Source organism: Xiphophorus couchianus, chromosome 15 (assembly GCF_001444195.1).
Source record: "Xiphophorus couchianus chromosome 15, X_couchianus-1.0, whole genome shotgun sequence".
NCBI lineage: Eukaryota > Metazoa > Chordata > Actinopteri > Cyprinodontiformes > Poeciliidae > Xiphophorus > Xiphophorus couchianus.
In genome coordinates this window covers 2,828,707-2,838,497 of record NC_040242.1, presented here as the reverse complement: position 1 = coordinate 2,838,497, position 9,791 = coordinate 2,828,707, and the positions used below count along the sequence as shown (strand labels likewise).

The 9,791-nt window shown below is 34.1% G+C and overlaps 1 long non-coding RNA gene across 1 annotated transcript; it reads left to right on the top strand.

The window, feature by feature from the left end:
* On the top strand, window positions 1-934 carry LOC114158166 (uncharacterized). The gene is made up of 3 exons (XR_003598352.1): window positions 1-284; window positions 371-395; window positions 490-934. It is a non-coding gene; the product is annotated as an uncharacterized LOC114158166 (long non-coding RNA).
* Window positions 935-9,791: the final 8,857 nt, after the last annotated feature.

The window sequence follows — 9,791 nt, the reverse complement described above, 5'->3', positions numbered from 1 at the left end:
TTGGAATGCATATTATAAACACTGAACAAAAGTTGATCATTTTTTTATTTATCTTTTTTGTCTTGTTTTTTTCCCTTTCAGCCAATAAACCAGTGATTCTGGTTGTGCTGCATGAAACCAACAACAGAAACCCGGCTTTAGCAGAAAGCAGCAGACAAGTGCATGACTTGAACGTCGTCCTGACTGTGGATTTTCTGTTTTGTAACGAGCATCTCCTCCAGTGTAGCTGCAATAATAAATCATGGGCTCAGATCCAGAATCATCTTGGACGTTCCAACCAATTGGTATCTAAACTATTAAACATATTGGAAATGATCCATGCAGTAAACTGGAAGCTAAATATTGTCAATTTATCATTTGTTTCTTTCAGATTGGCTTTCAAAACGCTGGAGAATGTAAGTAGAAACTTTGTTTCTAGACCAACTGGTTATGCTCTGATTTTTCTGATAAAATTATATGTGAAATATAAACTGTATGGTTTTTTTTTAGGGTTGAAGAATTTAGTGACAACAAAAAAGCTGAAAATTTTGTGTGTAATTCTCTTTATAGAGATAGTTGTGCTGGTGATTATTATATTGGTTCGTAAAAACAACCAGGTGGAGTGTTGACGTCCTGAAAAACCTTGAAGTAAAATTATTCAGATGCAAATGTTTCTGGGTTGATGATTTATTCACATTTATTCTGTTACAACATGATGATGTAAAGGTATCATTATAAACAGAGTAAGAGTTAATTAAATGTTTTATTTAAAATATTTTAGGGAAACATTGGATATGTTTTAAAGACCTTTTTTATTTCTTAAATGGGATTAATGTCTTTGTTTTGTGATGATAAATAATATGTTGTACCAAGAAGTCTGAAAACTGTCTCTCTGCTGCTTGGGTGAAGCTTCAATAAAAAGAGTTTTATTGTGAATAAATGTTGTATTGTTATACATTTATGTTGCACAGAATTTTATTTCTTATCTTTTAAATTATAGAATCTAATTTGGACGTTTTTCTTAAGTTATTTCAAATAAAACCTAAGAATGTTGTCAGTGAGGTTGGTCTGCACCTGCGGAAATCCACCATCAGCTCCTCAACGTTTTCACTTAAAGCAGAAAATCATCATAATTAACAAAAATAAATGCTTGAAAACATTAATCTGTGTGAAATAAATCTATTTGTGTTTCTCTTAGTGAAATGTGTTACTGAAAAAAACCTAAATATTTAATAACTTAATGTATTCAATAGGTTTGTAATGCATTAAAACATTTTTCTTTTGGAGCTTTATGTTCCACCAACACTTTGCAGCTGTAGAATAAAAGATAAAATTATAAAAAACTATTTTCTCGTTTCTTTGAAAAATCCAGTTCTCTCCATAACACAGCAGAGGAGCTCAACCCACTGATGAAGACAGCAGAGATTTTATTGAATTAAAATAAAATGTAACTTGTTTTATTTTAAATGACATAAATTGGACCTGTTTGTACATTGAGACATTACTATATAAATAAACTGAATCGGAATGAAGGTGTCAATGTCACATTTATTAAAGAATGACTTAGGCTGTAAATTTATACATAGAAAACATAAAACTGATAAAAAATTTTATGTACAATGTTGAGCCATGGAATATGATCCAGAATCATTTCTGACATCCCAAAAAATCGGTAGCAAGTAAGAAAATCTTCTTTCTAGGACAAACACAGACTTTGAAACCATTTAATTGTAAATATGTGAAATTTGATTAACTATCTCTAAACCTTCTCTTTTGCTCTTTCAGATTTAAAGAACCCATCAGTAATAGCAGCAATTTTAGATGTAGCTGCTGTGATAATTGTTATATATACTGGTAAAAAAACATCCTTAAGAAACATCGAGACATTCATGACAGTCTTCAAACTGAGCAGGAAGTGAAGGTGAGACGTAACCTTGATGATCTTCTTTTGTTTTTATCTTAATATCACTATTATGCAGTTGTAGATCTTTCTGGGTTGATGATTTGTTCACATTTATTCTGTTAAATAATAAAGTCAATGTCAGAATCAATTTTATGGTTGAATGCAAAATAAACGAGTAAACAAAATAAATTAATCAAGTGGTAGGTTATCTTTCCTGCAACAGTCTTGTTGCCTCCTGAAAATACATTCAAATAAACTTCTGTTTTTCAGTCTAACGTGTCACAGGTTGTTGCTCCTGTTCAGGGTTGATTAACCAGCTTCCTGTCATGCCTGCAGTTTCAGATTAAAGGGTTCAGTCAAGTTAAGCTTAAAATAAAATAAAAAGAAAACAATTAAATATGTGTTACACTTTACTGCTGATAAAGTGCCGACCAGTGATGAAACAAAATCCACAATCCTGACTGGCTAATGGTGAACATAAATGGCAAAAAGATCAAACTATTTTGTTGAAACAAATTATTTTACTGATGATTGTCTGACTCAGTATGCAGTTTAATTTAAGGAATAATCAGGGTTTTTTGCAAAGTATTTCAAAGTAAAAGGTCAGCAGAGCAGCAAGAAAAGAAAATGAAAAGGGAAAAATAAATAGTTTTACAATTAGCATTTTTTCTAAAAGTGCTTATGATAACAATAACTTAGCTAATATATTTATATTTTTCCAGAGAGTGTCCATTACACATATTGTCTGTTATTTTCTTCTTTGATTCAACTTTTGTTGCTGATACAATTAAACTGTACATTTAACTTACAGGTTTTTTATTAACAATGCAAGAAATCATTACTTCTCTGATTGGATGATTTCAAGTAATAAGTGAGAGTGACATATTATTTATGATGTCAGATTGTATTACTTGTGTCTAAAAGTGTTCTGCAGCCACAGCTTCACTTCTCTTATTTTAACACCTGGATTAAAATATATATAAAGGAAATGAGTTAGTAGAATGCTGCATTTACAAAAACTACAGTGCCACCTTGTGGCCGAAACATGTATTGCTTCTTCTAAGCCAAATGCTTGTGGTTGTGATACTTCTGCATCATTTTCTATTCAACAAAAATCTATTTTTCATGACAAGAAAAGGTTTATTTCCTGGACCTGATTTGTTCTCTATCTTTTGAAACTTCACTGTGAGTCCAGAACTTTAAGAGAAAATAATCAGCTGCTATTGAAAGTCATTCGGACTCGACTTGAGAGAAAAGGAGATGGTGGTTTCGCCGTTGCTGCTCCTGTTCTCTGGAATAAACTACCTTCCCAGGTTAGATCTGCCCAGTCTGGGTCATTTTAAATCGCTTCCTAAAAATTATTTTTATTTGTTGGCATTTAATTGAGACCTAATACTGTAACTTTTCTGTTGTGATGTTTTGTTTTTATTTTATTTACTTATTACATTACAATAATATTAATATTATTGTAATGTTATTTTGTCTCTTTCTCTTTTGATCAACTTATTCTATTGTGTAATTGTTTTTGTACAGCACTTTGGTTCAGTTTTCAACCTGTTTTTAAAAGTGCAACATGAATAAATTAATGCAAACAAACAGCATGATAATGACAATTTGCCTCATCATCCAACACTGAGGCAAAACAATTCTCCAACAAGTCCTACATCAAGTCGGTATTAAATTATGTTCTTAAACAATAATGTCAAGAATTTGCATCATTGTGGTAAATTTTTATAGCATAAAAATATACGGAGAGAATTTTAATACTGTTTATTTTTCTTTTATTGTAGGAGGAGTTGAGTTGTGAGAAGGAAATGGAATAATAGAATAACCACATCAAGCATAACTTTACAACTTTCATTTCTGTTTCATTTAAGAATAACATTTAGATACGGGTGAAACATTCACATGCTTTCTGGGTGTCTCGGCTTTTTAATGGAGCCGAGAACAAAAACTGATTATGAAACCGCTTCTACTTCCTGTTAAAGCCCAAATAATAATGCAAAAAAATAAAATAAAACACAGAGAAAAGTTTTCAGAAATTTTTATTTTTCATTCTTCATTTAGGTAAAAACCGATATAAATACTGCAGATTTCCACTTAGTTTAAACAAAAAATCTGCAGATCTTTGAATATTTACACATCCTAATATTATGACCAAATCCCAGCTGTCGAAGGCATTTAAAAACTTTCTATTTGTTCTTATTAACAAAGATGTAATGTGACCAAATGCATAAACTTTATGCATTAATAAAATCAAACTAAAGCAACATTTACATTAACCTACAAGGATAATTTATTTATTAGGTCATCTTTAGATAAAAATATGTGAAATTAATTAATTTTGTTGCGTTGCAGTTATAAAAAGTGATCAGATTTTCTGCCTTTACATTTCTTCATCCAACTATAAAGTTCTCATCCTATGAAGACGTTTCAGACAAACTAAAAATTTATTAAAGAAAGAATCTAATCAGTTGATGCAGGTCAGGGATATTTATGTGATGCAATCATGTAGATGGACGTCGTGACAACGGCTACAGACACAGCAAGGACAGTGACCATAAATATGGCATTTTTACGTTTCTTTATACCTAAAGGGCAAAAAGAACAAAGAGTTATTTGGTTTGATTCGCATTAAAGAAAAGCAGTTCAAATAAAAACATCACAAAGACTCTACAATATCATGTAATTTTGTTTTATGATCTAACTTCAACTCTTCACAACAAACCAGTGATAAAGTGTAAAATGAAGCTCCTCTAATAGCTAATTTTGACAATGTCACTTATCCGAAACATCATCAGTGACCCCTCACACCCCCACCATGGACTGTTCTCCCTGCTGCCCTCTGGAAAGAGGTTCTGCAGCATCCGGTGCAGGTCCACCAGGTTCTGAAACAGCTTTTTCCCACTTGCCATCAGACTGCTGAACTCTTAACTGGACTGCACTCAAAATCTGGTCTCCACTTTATACCTTGCACATGTACAGAGCTAAATAACTTCTATTTTACTGTCAGTCCTGCACTTTATATTTTATATTTAGATTTATATTCATATTTTATACTGTATTTTATTTTATTCTGGAGTAACCTCACAACATTGGAAGCTCAAAACACTGTCCTGAGCCGTATGCAACGAAATTTCGTTCTGTATACACCCTGTGCATGCAAAATGACAATAAAGTCAGTCTAAGTCTAAGTCTTATCACTTCTTTTAGAAATATCTATTTTTCACACATCTGCGTTTCTTTCACTTCTCTCAACTCCAAGTGTGTTTGATGCTACAAATCTCAAGTTTTGCTCCTTCTTGATCAACATTCTTAACTGGATTGAGATTGAAATCAGCTTTGTAAGAACTTTTTAAGTCAAATTGTAATTATTATTAACTCTTTGCACATTTTAGTAAAGTACTGAAGTGAGACAGAAGAAAAAAACATCGTAATTAATGACAAATTTGTGGTTTCTGCCATATTTACCTTCAACCAGAGATCGCAGGAACGCGTTCTGAAAGAACAGAAAACTGAGTGAGTAAAGTCATCACTCCACTGCACATTATTACATTGAAAAACATCAGAGACAAATATATTTACCCTGGAAATTGGAATGCCGAGAAACCTCTGGATTTCATGCCATGATATGTCATTACGGTTACAGTTGAGGATTTTACTCTGATAGAAAAAGTAATCCACGGTGAGGCGGACGTTCTGGTGCTGCACCTGCCTCCTGCTTTCAGCTGTGATGTGGTTGGGGTTGAATGTGTGATGCATCACCACCAGAATGACGGGTTTATTATCTGAAAACACAGAAAACATGAACATGAAACACTTTTTAAATAACATTGTACTGTAGTTCCTTACAGACAGTTTTACTAGATAAATTTAACCCAGATTAGATACATTTTCACTCATTTGATGAGTTGGATAATTTTGTTGTCATGCAGTCACATGAAATTGGAAAACGTATTACAAATTTTTGTTTTTTCCTACTTTTTAAAATGTTTCAGATCAAGTAAATTTAGAATTAGAAAAAGAAACCCTGAGTAAATACAAAAATACATTTTTAATAATTTTACTTATTAATTCAACCTCACCCTTGTTTGCAGTATTAATTTAGCCACACTGAAGGGTTTTTAGGATGAAGTGCTGCTTTAAAGCCATGTCACATTATCTCAATTAGATTTAAGACTGTACTTTGACTAGGCCACTCCTTTTTTCTCTTTCTTGAGCCACTAACAGATGGAACTTCTGGTGGTTTTTTGGTTCATTTATCTTCTGTGTAAATCAAGTCTGCTTTAGCATAAGGTCACAAACTGATGAGTGAATATTTTCCATTAATGTGAAGCAGTCTTACTCGGAGCCTTGCTGAGAGCCTCTCTGATGTCTGTCTGGACGCGTGAAGCGACTGGACAGATCACCAGGACGTAGTCACAGTCTGTAGGAGAGTAAGCTTCAACTTGGCCCGCGCTCCTCAGCTTGTCAACGATGGAGTGATGAGCCTCGTTGGTTTTACCTGCTACTAAGACGTAAAACCTTCTCCCCAAGCCTAAACATCAACAGAAACAAGATTCAGTTAGAACCAACACTGATTAACACCAACTTTTTATGGTACTTTAAATTGTTTTTGTGTTTTTCACTGTTTGTACTCCAGAGCTGCAATGATTTCTTACCAAAAGTGGATTATGAAATAAGTTTGCAAACAAGAGAATTTCAAGAAACAAATAAGAAATAAATTTATCTTCAACCTTGCACCATCTCTGAGCTGCATAAGGCAAACAGCTAAGAATTTGTTGAGCTCAATTGATATTAAGTTTGCTGTGTGGAGACAGGGCGTTTTCCTCCTTGCATAATATTCCTAGCTAATCCATGTCTGCAAAAACACAGAAACAAACCATTAAAGAGCAAACCTTTAATCTTAATTAAACACCATTTCAGGGCTCGTTTCTGTTTGTGCTTCACTGATCTACTCATGCACTGAATCAAAGGGGAACTGAAACAAACGTGTGATTCTTCTTTGTATTTCTGCACCCATCCACAGCTTTCTAAATGTTTTATAATTTCCCTAAACTTCTGCTAATATCACAGATCAGCTTCAGTTTTCAATTATTGCTCAATTAGAAAGCAATAATCCAGTGAATACAAGCTTTTGTTTGCACTGACCTTCTATCCAGAGGATAGAAACTAAATTAAAGACGTTTTAAATATGTACTGTGAAAAACATCAGCAGGTCATAATCATATTTATAGAATACTTCTTCAGACATTTGTTATTTTTCCTAAATGAAGCTTTTCTGTTCAGTTTGAGGTAATCCAATCATCTGTTTCAGCTGCTAAACTGAATACAGAATACTCAGTCATATCTACAGGTTGGATATTTATTTAAAAGTTCCTCGGTTTTTACAGCCGCCGCTCTGTGTGAACCTGCTGCCTGCTGTGGCTGAAAACTAAAGAGCTCAAACCCTGAAACCAAAAAACGGCAGAAGCCTCCAAAACAGGAAGGAAGCTGCACAGTCATTCATAACAACCTTGACACTTGCGTGTGTTTTGTTCCACCAACAGACGGTCGTTATTTGTATAAAACGTTGTGTGTTGCCCCTGTTCTGAGTTTAATCTGTAAACTAGATCTCCTCACCAGTTTCACGCTGCTGGGACATGTTTCTGGGTAAACAGAAACAGACAAAGTGTCAGTCAGAACTGTTTGACATTTGAAAATGAAAATATGAACATGCATAAGAAACTAAGTACGTCATTACAATCAAAGTACAACCAGCTGCTCTGCACATACATTCACTGAGTCAAACCAGCAGAAAATACCTTCCAGTGGTTCCTCTTTGAAGCATCCAAGACTCAGAACCCCGGATGAGGATTACCCTAAACTATTACAGATATTTACCTAATAAGCAGCCTGATTGTTTCTTGTTTTTCTGATTCGTCCTCACTGAAATAAAGCTAAATCTCCAACCTGTTAGAGAAGCACTTTTACTTTCACTTTGACCAGGCATGTCTTCTAAGTAACTAGAAAGGCAGAGGAGCTGCTTGGGCGGGCAGACCGAGTGTGACAGATAAGAAACAGGAAGTTAGTCTGCTGTACAGTGAAGTGGAAATTACGTGTTAAGATGTGATGAAATCCCCGGGTCTAAAAATATTCTCGGGGATTTCTCTGAGGAGAACATTTTTAGAAAAAGGAAAGCAGCAGGGAAGACTAAAATAGTTATGACAGAATATGCTGGTTGATTTTTAATTCTTTACATCCACCATAAGTTGTTTTTCTAATATTCTTCTTCATCAGTTTAATACAATAAAAAAAATGTTATTTTAAACACGGCAGCAAAGTAAGAGCAGGTTCTGCAGAGAAGCATCTGAGAACCATGACCTCTGTGCTGCTCACTGCTGCTGCTGTCGTCATGATGCATGATCACTTTCACAAACCTTCTCAACATAAACACCACATGAAGTTCTTTTTTTTCACAAGTTCAGCCATTTAATGTTTTTCCCATCATGATTTGTGCTGTAGGGTTTGCATCTCTCTTGCAAATGTGCTACAGTGAAATAAGAAAGCAATGTGGAAAACAGAAGAAGAATGAAACCTAAGACAGAATGCATATCTAGAAAATTAACAGTATCTTGAATTTATATCTTAAAGGTGACCTATTGTGCTTCCTTGAACAGGTTAGGATGGGCTCACACAAAACATGTTCATTACACTTTTTGCACAAAATCATTCTTAGATGAGGAGATTTTAATCTGCTCAGTTCTGCCTATTTTCTGCTGTTTTAGGGCCTCTGTCACTTTAAATCCAAATATGCTTCTGCTGGCCACACCCCCCAACTCAGCATTTACACTCACACATGAAAATAACAGCAAACAGATGCACAATAATGCAACCGTACATCTTTGAAAAGCAGAACTAGACCCTTTGCACAACCAACAAGAAGCAGGAAGTGGTTTCTGAATGGTGAGTCAACAACAACCTGCTTGTTTTATTCCAGCAGCCATTGTACAGCACATATGGAAGTGAAAATCAGCTGACCAAACATCCTAGAGCTCAGACTTGGGTTGCTAGGTAACAATTTGGGCTTTGCTAGGGTTGCTAGGTAACGGGCTGGGACATTACATTTGGAAGGGTTTTGAAACGGCTCATTTTCCAGACACCAAAAAACAACTTATTGCAAAAAATGACTGTTTTTTTTTTAAAGTGCTTAGGCTGTCTTTATAAGCAGGAAAAAACCCAAATCAAAGTACAAAAACAAGCAAAATGTGAATTTTGCAGAATATGGCCCATTTAAGAAAGAGGATCTGAGAGATGCTTTTTCCTTCAGTCCAACATCAAGTTTTCTGCTAGTGATCCAAATTATCTGTCCATAATTTATTAAACCAACATGAGTTCTGAAAAGAAAAATAGTTTTTATTTGACAAGTTTTAGGTCAAAATAAACATAACGGTTTAATATAAAAGTGCTTTACACAGACAGAAAATGATGAGACAGGATAGTTCTTGATTTTCTCCTCGTTCTTACATTTACAGTGTTTCCTTAGCTACTGACAAAGTTTTCTATAGTTTGTCTTAGCTTCTTCAGTTAAATTGAATAAAAACATATATATAGAGATGAAATATATAAACATCCATTATCTAAATCTGCTTATTCTTGCAGGATTGGGAGTGGAGTCCATCACATGGTCATACAGATATAATAAACAGCCATGCATGCAAATACCCACAACTAAGGCTAATTTTGCGGAAAACCACTTGACATGAAAGTCTGGTGGTTTGTGAAGAACTAAACTAAAACTCATAATTCAGTTTTTTTTTTTTTTTTCATAATTTGGACTTTAATTTTCTGAGATCAAACGTCAAAATTCAGAGATGAAAAGTAATAATTCTTAGCTTGAAGTCAGAATGTATTTCTCTTTTTTGTTTCC